Raw genomic sequence first — 15435 nt, 5'->3', positions numbered from 1 at the left:
CCGTGGACATTAAGATGCTGGGGCTCAGGTTTCCTCCTCTGTAAATGAGGCTCCGACAGAGCAACTCCAAAGTCCTGGCCAACTCCCAACATTCTCTGGCTGCAACCCTTCCTATTTCATCCTCCGGGGGCAAGGAGAAAAGGAAGGGGGTTGGAGGGACAGGGAGCAGCTCCGAGGGCCCCTTAGGATGCCCTACATCTCGGCCTCTAGATGGGAGATTGTCAAGCACAGAATCACTGGGTCCAGGCAGACAGATCCACAGACTGACCTTTGGAAGAACCAGACCTGCCACTGGGCCTGAGCTTTCCTACATCCCCAGATCAGCGAGGTCTGGAAGGAAACTGCAGGAGTCTTCTCTGTGTTGTTTTTTTTTTTCCCTCTGTGTTTTGAATGCAGGTGACCTTCCTCTTAGGATGCTTGAATGGGAACTGACCTAAGCAAACCACTGTTCCTGCTGGCAATGTTTAGAGCCAATAGGGGCCACATGACCAAGCCCAAGCACCAGGGACGGGGACATGGGTAGGGTGGTGGTAAGGGAATGGGTGAGCGGAAGGGTATATTGCAGGTAGATGGTGCACGGATGGATGGATGGATGGAGGGAGGGAGGGAGAGAGGGAGGGATACTGGTCGGAACTGTGGCTGGGTCTTGGCAGGTGGGTAGGCGGGTGAATGAGTGAGTAGCTACAGTAAAGATGTCATTTTCATAATAGCTTTTGGAGAGAAGTGACCAATGTTGACGACGATTCCAGCAAATTCTCTGGCTAAAAGAGCAGCTTGGGAGACAAGAGTCCCTCACTGTTCTAATGTCTTCCAGCTTCTGAGCTCACTCCGCACAGGCCCGGGCTCTTCAGCCGGGTTTTCCTCATTTCCCAGCTGCCGTCTGTATGGTCATATGACACTGCCCTTCTTACCCTCATGGACCATTCATTCATTCAACAGCTATTTATTCACTGTCTAGCTTTTCTCAGGCACCAAACAGCATGTCGGTTCTATTTTCCTTTTCCAAATAAAAGGGAAATGCTGACAGTCTAGAGTAAGCGGACCAAAAGCAGACAAGCAAATGAGTGTGTAATCATACATTGTGACCAATGCTGTGAAGAGAACGAACATGAAGTAGAGAGAATGGCAGGTGGGTCTCAGCCAGAAAGAGGCCAGCGGGGACCTCCTGAGGAGGAGAGGTTGCAGCCAAGACCTGAAGTCCTGCAAAGAGCCAGACAAGGGGAGAGCAAGGAAGGGGCCTCCAGGCACAGGACACAGCCTGTGCAAAGGCCCTCAGCAGGGAAAGAACTGGGTGTTCAGGGGCAGATGGGAAGCCAGCATGGCTGAACTGTGATGACCAGGCTGACCTCACATCCTGGTGTGCTGGGACCATGCTAGGTGATGCCTGTTGTCCCAGCACATCTGCCCAAAGTGCCCTGGTTTGGACAATCTAATTCATGGTCATCTTGATAAGCAAGAGGGAAATGATAAGAAACAGGTCGGAGGGGAGTGTGGTTGCCAAGCATGCAGGCTGTGCAAGGAATTCTGTTTATTGTACGTGAGCTGAGAAGCCACTGGATGGGGTGTCTGTAACCTTCCCCAGGTACCATATGCCCTTCACAAAGGCAGCTGGGAAGTTCAAGACCAGGAATGTCCATCTGTTCATAACTCAAAATATATTTATTGGGTATATCAGACACTACGCTAGGCATTGGGGATTTAAAAATGAGAAAGAGAAGATACACAGATGGCCGATGAGCACATGACAAGATACTCAGCATCATTAATCATTAGTGAAACATAAGTCAAGGCCACAGTGAGATAATACTACACACCTCCTAGGAAGGCTATAACTTTTTTAAAAAAATGAAAATAAGTGTTGGTGAAATTGTGGAGAAATTAGAGCTTTCATACATTGCTGGTGAGAATGTAAAATGCACAGCCTCTGGGGGAAACAGTTATTACAGTTCTTCAAAAAGCGAGACATGGAACATAGAAACATAGAATTACCATATGTATTGGCTTCTTAGGGCTGCCATAACAAAGTACCACAAACAGGGCAACTTAGACAGCAGAAATGTATTGTCTCCTGGTTCTGGGGGGTGGAAGTCCAAGGTCAAGGTGTCTGCGGGTTGGTTCTGTCTGCGGGCTGTAAGGGAGCACCCACCCCAGGTGTCATTCTTGGCTCCTTGATGGTCATTGCCTCCCTGTGTCTTTACATCATCTCCTCTCTGTGCATGCCTGTCTGTGTCCAGATTTCCATTTTTTATAAGAACACAGTCATACTGGATAAAATCCCACACTAATGACCAATAACTTGATTATCTTTGTAAAGATCCTATTTCTAAAAAAAATTACGTTCTGAGGTACTGGGGGTTAGGACTTCAACATACCTTTTTGGAGGGACATAATTCAACCCAATATGCCGTATGACCCAACAATTCCGCTACGAGGTATATAATACCCTGAAAAACAGATGTTATCAAAATTGACGATAGGAGTAACAATGTCAATTAGTGAAGTTTTAAAAAAGATCCTCTTAAACCAAACCATTTTCCTCATATTTCCCCTAAACTGGAAGATGATCATTGGGCAGGATTTTTATTCTTAATGTGTGTTATGAATTAACAAATATCACACCCAAAAGTCATACTACAGGAAAACTAATAGAAACTCAGTGTGCTCGAATTAAAGGCTGGTTGCCAGCGGCTGTTCTAAGGCTGTTGAGCCCAAGGGAAACCAGTTGTGCATCTTCCTAACCACAGGGAGGCGCCAAGGCCATACATTTGTTCCATAAATCCGCGGGTTCCCATTAGGCTTGCTCCCCAGTACTTAACATCTAATGAAAAGGAGTATTTATGGCCATGTTCAGAGCAGGTGTCATTAACTGGCCAGGGAAGAGGGTCCCACTTAATGATATTGCCGGTAACATTAGCTTCCATGCCACTAGAGCGTCCTTCTTTTAAAATAAATTTTCTAAGGGCCATCCACTTAGAACGTCGGAGATGAGAAATCCACCAAGGTAACCTAGGAGGACTAGACACAGGTAATTGGGCACAAACCCAGCAGCTGGATTGATTTTTGAAACTTGAAAATGATTGAGGCCCAGGAAGAAATATATTTGGTTCATAACCAAAAATGTGAGCGATTGTCAAAGTAATTAGTACATAGGCCTGGCCTGGCATCTTGGGTCAGCTGTCTGCTTCCGATGTCGTCATCTTCTCATCCTGATCTGGTAGTGGTGGTCTTAGTTGAAGCTGGGTGTCAGAGACAGCAGTTGCAGTTCATTCAAGAGAGGAGGCCTGATATGGTCCCTTCCAGTGTATCTGAAAAGTCTTTTATCCGACGTCTTCACCAGTATTCATAATCTCCTGGTTGCAGGTCATGGGGCATCTGATCTTTATCCAAAGATAAATTACTGTGATGAGCTTCAGAAGCAAACTTAGAGTGTATTTTAATAATTATACTTTATAATGATATAACAATAAGAAGCTTTCTGGGAAGTGAGCCTCAGGCAGTCAATACAGACCTCAATTAACAAAACTAGAATTTTAAAAATTTCATTAAAAAAAATAAATCTAACATGATCATCTTTCTTTTTTGGTAAATTTAAATATTTAAATTTGAATTTTATACTTTTAAAAATTGAAGTACAGTTGATTTACGACATTGTGTCAGTTTTGAGTGTACAGCATAGTAATTCTTTTTTATGGGTTGTTCCTTTTTATTTGCGGATTTTATTCCATTATAGTTTATTATAAGATATTGGGTATAATCCCCTGCTCTATACAGTAAATCCTTGTTGCTTATTTATTTTATGTATAGTAGTTTCTAACTGTTAGTTCCATACTCCTAGTTTGTGCCCCACCCTCCTTTGGTAACCATAAGTCTTCTATGTCTGTGAGTCTGTTTGTTTTGTATAGAGATTCATTTGTATTATTTTTTAGATTCCACATATAAGTGATAATATAGTATTTGTCTTTCTTTGACTTATTTCGCTCAACATAATATTCCCTAGTTTCATCCATGTTGCTGCAAATGGCAAATTTTCATTCTTTTTATGGCTGAGTAATATTCCATTGTGTGTGTGTGTGTGTGTGTGTGTAGCACATCTTCTTATGCCAATCATCTGTTGATGGACACTTGGATTGCTTTCATGTCTTCTCTATTGTAAATAGTGCTGCTATGAACATTGAGGTACATGTAACTTTTTGATTTAGAGTTTTTATTTTTTCCAGGTATATATACAGGAGTGGAATTGCTGGATCATATGGCAGTTCTATTTTTAGTTTTTTAGAACTCCATACTGTTCTCCATAGTGGCTACACCAATTTACATTTTACATTACACCAACAGTGTAGGAGGGCTCACTTTTCTCCACATCCTCTCCAGCATTTATTATTTGTAAACTTTTTCATGAGAACCATTCTGACTAGTGTGAGGTGATAACCTCATTGTGGTTTTGATTTGCATTTCCCTATAATTAGTGATGTTGAGCATCTTTCCGTGTTCCTGTTGGCCATCTGTATGTCTTCTTTGAAGAAATGTCTATTTAGGTCTTCTGCCCATTTTTTGATCGGGTTGTTTGTTTTTTGATATTGAGTTGTATGAGCTATTTGTATAGTATGAATTTGCTGGTCACATCAAAACTAGAATTTAATATCCACTGAAATATTAATGTTTTCTCTCTAAAGTTACCCTAATTTCTACCAGATACAGCCAAATTAGGACTACTTTGTTTAGTCTGGTTAACTGACCACATGGGTTCTTTTTGTGTGTCTTTTTTCTTTTATTATTAATAGACTTTATGTTTTAGAGAAGTTTCGGGTTCATAGCAGAATTGAGCAGAAAATACACAAAGTTCACACATAGCCCTCCCCAACCAAACATATATACTCCCCTATCCTCAAAAATCCCTCATCAGTGTGGCATATTTGGTACAATCAGTGAACTAACATGGACATATTATTATCAACCAAAGTGCATAGTTTACATTAGGGCTCACTCTTGACGCTGTACATTCTGTGGGCTTTGACAAATGTATAATGATAATGTAGCCATCACTACAGTATCATACAGGATAATTTCATTGCCCTAAAAATCTGACCACATGGGCTCTTTGAAATTGGCTGTGCTAGAACTTTTTCTAAGGAATCTCAGATTGAATCTTTAAAGGACCTCTCAAGGCCAGGAAAGCCACATCCAGGGCTTGTCGCAGATTCCACCTGCAGTATCTACAGATTTGGGTGAACTTCTCTCTTTTCAAGGCCCCTGAAATACTTCGAGATTCCTGCACCTGTTAGGAGGTGGCCTTCCTTGTTCACCTGATAAAGCTACTGAGAACCTAAGAATGTCCAATTTCTGGAGGGTTCAGATAGAGAGAAAAGACAAATGTTTTAATTCTTCTTACAAAGGTATAATTTATCAAATTGCAGTAAGTCATAATTAATTTGAGGGGAAAAATTTCCCTATCTGGATAACACAGATTAAAAACCAGCAGAATTTCAGACAAAAATGTAGTATAACCATATTCATCCGTTTGCTCAGTCCTATGTGACTAATTCTTCACCTCAATTTTCTCTTAAGTTTTATGAAGCCATCAGTTTTTCCATTAGAATTCTTTAATTTCTTACCCATTTCAGCAGTATCATCTGAAAGTTATCAGAAACCTATACTTGTCAAAAAGTCCTTTTTAGGAATCTTTTTTAAGATGAAGCTTTTTTTTTTCTAAAGCATCAGAGTAGAACAATAATTGTCTGTAAATGACAGAAGACTTAAAAAGGCAAAGTTAAAGATCTGATTACAATGCAACAGATAAAGAAACTTCATTATTGCTGTGGCATACATTTTAAGATAATTACTAGAATTCTGACTGATAACATTTTACCAGGACATTTTCAACTTTTAGAAATTCCATATAATTTCCAAAACATTTATATTAATGACATTTACTCATACAATATAGCCTAAGAAGGTTTATCACCACTCATTTTACAATGCTTCCCTTATAATTTAACATACTAAATAAAGCCTAATTAGTTTAATATTCTTCTCTCTGAGATGCTTCAGGGGCTGCCTCTGAAGCATCCCAATGTTAGCTAGAGGTCAAAAGAACTTTTGTGCAAAATATCAAAATTTTAAAACACCTGGTCAAATAGGGTCATAAGTCGCTGTGGAACAATACTTACGCACTTAACTAAATGACAAAAGATTTCAAAGTTTGCGATAGATAAAAGGCAAAGAAACTCATGATCTGCTATCAAAAGCAGCTCAATATTCTAAGAAAACTTTCTCTTAATAGAGAGAAAATAACAGTCTTACATCAGTTGCTCTTAATAACAAAATTTATTTACTTAATTCAATCCAGTGCTAACCTGGCCATGCACAAAATTGTTTTCCCAGTGTTGCCTTTTCCATAAATCTTCCATACCTTTCTGTATCCGTATAATTTTGTCCCTTATTTTCTTTTCCATCCAGAAACAACCAGTTCTAGGACAAAATTCCTTGATTTTCCCTTAACAAACTGCATTTCCATTCTTCATACCTTCTTTTTTCTTGCATACAAAGATGTTTTCTTTCTTAAATTTTAGTAGTTTTAATTACATATTTTAATTAGAATTTTTAACTGTAAAACCTTAGTTTCTAGTAAAAACTAAAAAGGAAGTAATTATGAACTGTTTTTTATATTAGCATTCTATAGATAAGCAAACTTTTTAAATACTACGTATGGTTTCTAGAAAACATGTGCTTTTTTTTTTTTAACAGAAAATGTCTTAGTGTGGCATCAAACATATTTATTAATAGTCCTAAATATCTTTAGTTTCTCTGTAAAAGGAAGCCTACATTCAGTAACTAATGTTCTAGTATCTTATTTGGAAATGATCTGGATAGTCAATGAATTCCCATTATTTACTTTAACTTAGCAAAACTATATAGTTTCAAGTTAACAAAATCTGCAGAGACTATTTTGAATAGACATTCCTCAAACATAATTATTCCTAAAGAGGTTTCCTAAAATCTCTTCTCATTTATCTCTATTTTATTTACCTAAAAGTTTCATCATATCAAGTTATTTTTTGCTGACAAATTTTGTAACAGGAATAATAAGACCTTATTTGATTTCTTGTAAACCTACATGAAAGTATTACACTTAATGTTGATGACTCTAAAGACATGTCTGTATTAATTAAACCAACAAACTTGTTTTCATTCATTAAAATTAATCCTAGATTAAATGGTCCCAAAATTCATTTGGGTTAGTTTCTTTTATATTTCTGAGTACTTATTTAAATACTTAATTTTATTTAGTCCAATTAAGTAGAGCTCTCTCACAAATTAATTTTGGCAATACCACATATCTACAGCATACATATGTCAACTGAAATAAATGCCATTCTAGTTTTCAGGAGACCCTGCAGGCAGGGATCCAGGAGACTGACACCCCAGCTTGGCCATTTCTGGGTGGGATTTCCTTTAATTCCCAATTAACTGCTTGCAAGCATACATAAGCCCAGCCGGTATTCCCATAGGTGTCCGTGTGTCCAGAAGCTGTTTGGCCTTTGAGGCACAATTTCCCATTGTCAATTTGGTAGCCTGATTCAGATATGAAACATGATTGGAACCACTTTCTGAGGACAATGTAGTGGGTCAGATGTGTGCTGCGTCTGAGTCCCACTCCCCAAGTTCGACTCTTTTATGTGTCTCAGTTTCTTCCTCCAATGGTCTAAAACAGCTGTGGGCGCTCGGAGCACAAGATGATCGGTCTTTATATCACGTGGCCCCGGAAGAGCTGTACTTACTTGATGGCTGTAGTGGGGTTCACCTGTAGGACCGCTCCACATCACAAGGATTGAGCCTCAGACACTTCCACTAGGTTCTCAGTCACCTGCGCACACCTTGTGCCTGGAAGGAGCACGTGTCCCTTGTTCTTCAGAGCTGAATTAATTCAGTCTTTAATTTTGCTAGCAAAAATTTTGTTCAGACCATATATCAACTTTTTTTTTTCAATTTGAGCCAGATTTAACAAAAGCCCAGCCACCTATATTTCTCTGGGCTTCCCGCCCAAATCCCTCTAAGCCCCTGCCTAGGACGTATACCTGTGCCCCTGCAGACGCTAAGTCTTAAGATAAAACAGCTAGAATGAAATTGGAGGGCTCTTCACTTAAAGCAATGGTGTGTGGATAGGAAAACTCCCCAGGACACCTGAGGAGTGCCAAGAAGCCAGTGGGGCTCAGTGGACCTGGGCTGGTACCCACTGCCACGTGGGGGAGGCTCCAAGTGTCCTCTGGTGGGTATCTCCAATATCATGCAGATGTTGATGGAAAATTAATCAGTGGTTGATCTAAAAAAGAAACGGAAAATTTTATTCACGCCAACCTGAGGATTATAACCTGAGAGACAGCCTTTTAGAAAGCACTGAGGAGTCTTCTGCTCATTAGAGGTCAAAGCATAGTTATATAAGGTTTTGAGACAAAGAGTTATACCTCAAATGATGTATTATTGACAGTTTACACGGCCCAGGTCTGCACGTACAGTCAGTAGTGTGTCATCGTGACCCCTTACCAGATTAAGAAGGAAGGTTATCCCCTAAGGAGGTCTGGGTAATACAGATCCACAACAGACACTGAAGGGGAGGGAGGAGGCCCAAACGAGCTCAGAAAAATTTTATGTTTAAATTTTCTTGTCTTGCCATAAAATATGAATTTTATCTCACCAACACGGACCCCCAACGAGCACCAACTGTGTGGAAAGCCCCACACCATCTCATTTCATCCTTACGGAACTGAGGAGAAAAGTGCTACTGGACCCTTCATGTTTCCCAAGAGAAACTAAGGTGCAGCGAGGCCTCGTAATTTGTCCACGGCCCCAGCTGTGCAGGGATGCACCGGGACTCCAGGCCGGCTCTCTGGGTCCGGAGCTGCCCCCTTTCTGCCAAGGGGAGCCCAGAAGATGCACCCCAGCAGCCAGGAGGGGCTGTCTGGTGGAGCTAGGCAGAGGGCCGTGGGCTCCATCTCCCCCTTGAGGTCCCACCCAGTGTGTTTGCAGCCCTCACAGAACATTCTGGGCTCTGCAGAGCTCACCCCAAGACCTCCACTGCAGATTCCGCCAGCACTAAGGTCTGAAGTGGGCACGTCCAGAGAAAGAAAGGAGACCCCGTGAGGAATGACCAGTCCTGATGCCTCCAGCATCACAGAGCTGAGTCCTGAATGGTTCCTGCCCAAAGACACCCATTTCCCGCCCAAAGGTGGCATCTGCGGGTGTCTCCACTAAGGGCCTACTTTAAACCTTCTCATTCAGTTAAGCACAAGATGAAAACCCACCTCGCACTGGAAAAGAGAGCTCTGGTTGCACACTTCCCCACGCTGCTGAGAGATCAGCACAAGAAACCAACAGGAAGATGAAGACGAAGGCCACACGGTGCCTGTGAGGCCCCAGAACACGGAGCTGGTGTCCGCCTGGCCGCGCTGGGCTCGCCGTCAGCGTCCCCCCAGCGCCCCAGGCACCCTGCATTTTGCAGAGGCCTCTGTGTGGCCAGATCATGTTCCTTCCATCTGCTTCATCAGCCAGGAAACAGGAGCCCCCGATTAAGCTGAAGCTCCAGCCTTAGAAGTAAAAATAGCCAGTGACTCATGGCCAGAGCCGGGACCAGACAGACCCGGTTTTGTCACTCAGGCCAGGCTGCTCCACAAAGCTGTCATTTCCTCCTCTGCTGACGCGGTTTCCACTCCCCAGGGCAGAGTGGCGGTTTGGCAACTTACACATTAGGAGGTCCTACTCTTCCTGAAACGTGGTTAGCCTGGAAAAGAGAGCCCCAAACGAGGAGGTGGTGTTCTGGGAAATAGTGGAAAGAGGGTGCAGGCTGCTCTGATGGGCCTAAAAAGGGCCAGGTTTGACTCCATAGCTGGGAGAACTGTCGACCTAGGCTGAGCGGAAATGGAGCAGGCGTCTCTACACTGTGGTGAGCTGCCTGTCACCGGAAGGGTCCAAGCTGAGGCTGAGGGAGATGAAGCAGCAGGGCGTGGCACCCCTAGCTGGGAGGAGGCTGAATTGCAGGAGCAAAACTGTGGGTGGCAGTCAGGGGCCTGATCCCCGGGCTCTGTTTTCCTGGAAGCCAGTTCAGCACCTGCCCCTCGTTCAGCCAGAGTGGGCACCCACCCCTCCTGAGCCACAGACCCTACTTTTCCTGGAAGAAGAGATAAGAAACTCTTAGGAAATTGGACAGACATGAGGGAGACCATGAGACTGGCTTCTTCTAGATCTGAAACTCAAATCTCTAAGGTCTACCGGCAGTGCAGTCTTAGAATTTCACATCATCAGTGAATAACTCAGTAATTTACAGTAGAGTTGGAGCCCCTGCAGTCATCATCATCCTCTCCAGAATGCTCAAGTGTGCCCCCCCATCCCACCCTGTGCCCATCACCCACCTGGACTGTCGCCGTAGCCTCCTGCCTGCAGTTCCCTGTGCAATCCATTCTCCACGTCACGTCCAGGAGGCTCTTCCTAAAGGGGAGAGCGGGTCACTGCAAGGGTTTCCCTTTGCACTTTGAACACATTCAGGCTCCTTTCCACAGCCCCTGTCCTGAATCACACACCATCCACCAGCTGGTTCACAGAGCTCCAGCCACGAGGGTGTCCGTCTGTCTTTCTGTCTGCCTGTTCCTGAAACAGGCCAGGCTTTCCCACCTTGAGGCCTTTCTGGCTGTTTCTTCAGCCCACCCCTCCTCATATTTCAAGTCTCAGCTTAAATATCATCCCTCACGTCAGCCTATGTGACGTGCTTTGAATAACAGGTCTTCCACCACCGCCCCCGCTGCCCCTGCCTTCACCACCGCTGCCCCTCAGGACCACCTGCTCCGTCTGGCGGGGACCAGTCCAACTCTCAGCCACATCAGAGGGAGAACCTTCATTTGGCTTCTGGCCTAAGTTTCCCGGCCACCATCAAGGACAGCTCCCTTGCCAGCCTTCCACACACCAGCATGTGGTATAGGGGCTAAAATTATTATGTGCTGGATTGAAAGCTGAAACTGGAAGGGCCTTGAACGTCCTAAGCAGAAGGCCCCCCTCCTGCTCTGCCCCCAGGGATAAGGTCCGAAGATAAACACTCCTCCTGTCCCAGCACAGCGCCTGCTTGTCCTGGAGCCTCTTGGGTCAGTCCCTTGTCAGTTCGCAGGGAGCGTGATAAATACATCAGACTTCACCTCGGTTTTTACACTGAACATCTTTCCACAGCAGTCCACGTGGTCCAGCCAACAGCTGCATTACGTGTCGTGTAGCTCTGCTGTGATTTAATTCATCTCCTTTCGGTAGGCACTTAGCTGATTGCCACTCTTGCCTTCCATTTCGAAATACTGCAACAAATCTTCGTGCACAGATCTTTGTAGAGCTGTGAGGTATAGCAGATATGACATTTGTTGAAAGTGTAGAAAAATGTCATTAAGACTCTTTTTTTGGTTTAAAAATTTAAAAACTTTTTTGAGGTGAGTGTCTTCAAACCCATTATGCCTTTGGCTACATTGAACATAAATACTTTTTAAATCTATCTTGTACGTATGTGAAGTTCTCCTGGAGTGCTGAGTCAGTCAGCACAGGACAAGGATTTACAGAACTCTCTGGAAAAACCAAAATAGCATTTAATTATATGGAAAGTAATAAACATGAAAAATGTATGGTAATAGATAATATACTACTTCCATAACGACGGGATTAAAAATACATGAAATTAGTTAATAAATTTGACAGTGGAGCGAAAGGCCTAGCAATATCGCCCCCCAGTGGCTCGGGGGAGAACTCGCTCCATTAGGAGCTGACATTCATCACTTCCCTAAATCCCGTTCCGGAGGCTGGGCGTCATTTGACCGGGGTGCGGGGCTCCCATGACAGCATCTACTCAGTCCTGTAACTTCTGGATTAGAAGCAGAGTGACCCTGGAGCTGGGTGGCTAAGTTTTCTTCAAGACTCAGCCTCTTCTTGGGTAGTTGAATATGGAGGTTCTTCATGAAATCAAGGAGCTCAAAGAATTCTAACCACCGCCCTTCGCTGATGTATCTTCCAGATCTCAGAAATCTCCGACCTGTGGTTCTTAACGCTGACTGCCCGTTGAATCTCTGAATTTTTTAAAATGCGTGCGCCTGGCTGGGCGTCTCCCTCACCCATACGAGCCGAGCCTTGAGTTGGTTCGGACGGACTCTGTTTTGCTGGTAAAGCACCGCTGGCGACCGGGTGCGCAGCCAGGCCCTGCGTGCGCGGGCAGGAGGAGACGCGGGGAGAGGCGGCGGGTCGGGGAACGCGGCCCCGGGGACTGAGCTCCAGCCAGGCAGCACTTCTCCCACCGGCCGAGGGTGCTGACCAAGGGCAGAGGGACCTGGAGCCGTTTCAGACGTGTCCTTACACTTGAAATGCCTCTCCAGGTAACCTTCTATGTCAGGAGACATCAGGTCATTCTGGGCGCTGAGCAGAGGCAGCGTGCGGACCCCCGCCATCATTACTGCCTGTTGCTCAGCTTTGTAAAAGGGCAGGGCTTGTGGCTACATAGCGTCTTTCCGAGCCAAACCTGGAGGGAAAACCAGGACTTCTGTCAGGGCTCCAGCTTAGTGAGAGCACTTTTCTCTCTCCGCCGAAGAATTGGTTTAGAAGCAGGAAGTGGAGTTAACAGCTGGGTGACCTGTGCCTCTGATCTGGGATAAGAGCTGGACCAGAGATTTCCACCCCTGAAAGATTTCACTCTTCCTGGAATATGACAGGGCACCTCCTGGCCCTGGTGACAGTGGCTGCAGTGGTCCACCTCAGCCTGGTCTGGACCATCCACCTGCATCCCCAGAGAGAATGCCCAGGCAGGGGTCAGGCCCACCCCCAGAGGTGAGAAGAGGAGACACGGGAGGCTGGGCAGCTGGGGTGGGGGCAGCTCCAGTCACGGTGGGGCTCCACACCAGCAGGGCTGCAGGCTGTCCTCACGCCCCCGACTCAGGAGCAGCCCAAGTCCCGGGACCCCTAGACACCCAGCCTGCACATAGAATGCATCCGATGGGAGCTGAGGATGCCTTGCTTCTGGGAAAACCGAGGACCGCTGATCTGACCACTTTCCTCTTCGCCCTCTCCTGTGTTCTGCTGCGGCTCCTCAGAGAGGCCCTTCCCATTTGAAGCTGCAACCTAGTCACCACCAGCTCTCCCAACACCCCACACCTTGTTTTCTTCCACAGTCATCTTCTAACGTGTGTTTACCAGTCTTATTGTGGGTCTCCCCTAACCAGAATGCAAGTTCCAGGAGGGCAGAGAGCTTTGTCTGTTTTGTTCCCTGACGTTTCCTCCGGGACCCACGTGTTTGACAAACATTTCTTTTTCCTTTTTGAGTGGGGAAGGTATTTAGGTTTACTGATTTATTTTTTAGAGGAAGTACTGGGGATTGAACCCAGGACCTTGTGTGTGCTAAGCATGCGCTCTACCACTTAAGCTATTCCCTCCCCCTTGATAAACATTTCTTGAATGATGATAAACAGGTGAACTAGTGAACGGATGAGGACTTGTGCTACTTTCACAATCCCCTCCCACCCTCATGTGTTCAATGATGCCCCCTCTATGTCTGGCCACTGGGGGCGGAGCCAGCATTCAAGGCTACTGTGCAAGCCTGACAGGGACGTGGACCTCTCGGGGGAGGTGGGGCAAAGCCAGCAGCAGAGACTCCAAGCTGAGGCAGCCCTACCACTGGGCAGATCCAGTGGGGACAGTGACCTCTAGTGGCCATGAGAGTGCGTGTGCGCACAGGTGCCTGTCCCCTCACTATGTGGGAAGGTGTGGGACCTGGTTTACCCTCCAGCCATTTAATTCTGTTTCTGCCTTCTGTCCTCTTTCCTTTCTCTTACCCCTGCCCTCTGACAGAGTAGGCGAAGTTGACGTGTTTAGAGCTGTGAAGAAACTTCTTCAGATGAAGAAGTTTGTCCAAGGTCCTGTCTCTCTGTTAGACACACACACTGCCCCCCCCACCCCAGATGACAGGGAGCTGAGACTGAAATAGAGCAAAATAACACAAAAGGGAAGAGGCAGGAGAAGTGGGGAGTTCACTTGGGAAAGGGGGGTGGGCCAGTGCATTCTCCCCACAAGGACTCGGGACCTACGCTATTTAAATGGCTACTGATAATTATTTCGGTAAGAAGGGTCAACACCACCATTAAAACGCAGGAGTGAGCACTGTCAGCAAGGACAACAGAGGTGGCCACAGCGGAACAAAAATGAGTAAGGAGGACTGGATCGACTTACCCTCCTGCTCGCCTTCTGTCTTTCCCCAGGAGGGCTCTTGCCGTGGCGGACACCCCGCCTGAGGAGGCCCCTTTCCCAATGGCTCGGGCCTGGTCACCCACCATGGGCCCTGAGGCACCACATCCCTGCCCCCAACTGCCCCGGTGCCCCCGGCGTGGAGCAGAGCCTCCACCTCTGCCTTCCTCCTGCCAATGCGCAGCCAGGGCCACAGCAGCCCCACTGTCCCACTCCCAGACGCCAGCGAACGCGCATCACAATCTCCGCACGGTCCTCCCTACCGAGCAGCAGGAATTCATACCTGGCAGCAGAGATGCTGAGACACCTGGCGATGCCGCGCAAAAAAACAAACAAAACCCCATCCAACTAGAGACCCGGGATGGCAAGGAAGTTTCTATGCACAGCGACTGCTGGTAAGGAATACTGCCCGACCCTCAGGCCAGGCTCCCATCCCAGGCCTCCCCAGTAGCTACCCAGATAGAAGCGGGGGGGCTTCAGGTCAGGACACTGAGCTGATATCACCTGCGCTTTTATTACTGATTCTATAATTTACAGCCAAGGTGACAGCTGATAAACAAGCAGCTGTGCCTATAAACCTGCTCCTGCTGAAGGTGTGCTCCCCCCCCAACTGACCCCCCTCCACCGAGTGTGGCTGGGGAAGCGGCCCCCTCACCAAGACAGGGGACCCACGTCACTCCTATCTGCACAGGGGTCAACCATTACAGACACACCTCGCTCCAGCTGCAGGAAATTTAAAACGACCTTTTCCTTTGGAGGGCTGATGGCACCTCCTACACGTTGTCCTTTGAGTCAAGCAGCCCTGGTGAGGACGTTTTTCTGTCAATCAGTGACAAACCAGAGAGGAGCAGGAAGACGCGCTCAGTGCAAAGGCGCTGAGCCCCGAGACCGCCTCAGGGAAGCGTCCCCACTCTGCCCTCCAGTCCTGGCTTAGCGGCAGGATCACTCGAAGAGCCTTAAAGAATCCTGAGGTTGAGACCGTGCCCCGGCCCGAGGAGGCCAGGTCCCGGGAGGCAGGACCCTCGGGAGGCGTCGGTCTTTTTGGCAGCTCTTCGTGACTTCAAGGTTGAGAACGACTGGTCCAACAGCTGCTGCTGGACATTTTTAACTGTCTTCACGTTGATGGTGACCCACACCTGCGTTATTACAACCATGCATCCACTCACCGGCCAGCTCTCTACGTTGTCAGGT

General features: G+C 46.2%; 1 long non-coding RNA gene across 1 annotated transcript; it reads right to left on the bottom strand.

Annotated features, from left to right (window-relative positions):
* Nucleotides 1-5373: 5373 nt before the first annotated feature.
* Nucleotides 5374-9731, bottom strand: LOC116155249 (uncharacterized). The gene is made up of 2 exons (XR_004139124.2): nucleotides 9300-9731; nucleotides 5374-8320 (listed from the first exon to the last, which is right to left on the bottom strand). It is a non-coding gene; the product is annotated as an uncharacterized LOC116155249 (long non-coding RNA).
* Between the last annotated feature and the right edge of the window lie 5704 nt (nucleotides 9732-15435).

This window comes from Camelus dromedarius, chromosome 2 (assembly GCF_036321535.1).
Source record: "Camelus dromedarius isolate mCamDro1 chromosome 2, mCamDro1.pat, whole genome shotgun sequence".
Taxonomy (NCBI): domain Eukaryota; kingdom Metazoa; phylum Chordata; class Mammalia; order Artiodactyla; family Camelidae; genus Camelus; species Camelus dromedarius.
The sequence above is the reverse complement of the archived record's forward strand: the minus strand, read 5'-3'. Positions and strand labels throughout refer to the sequence as shown.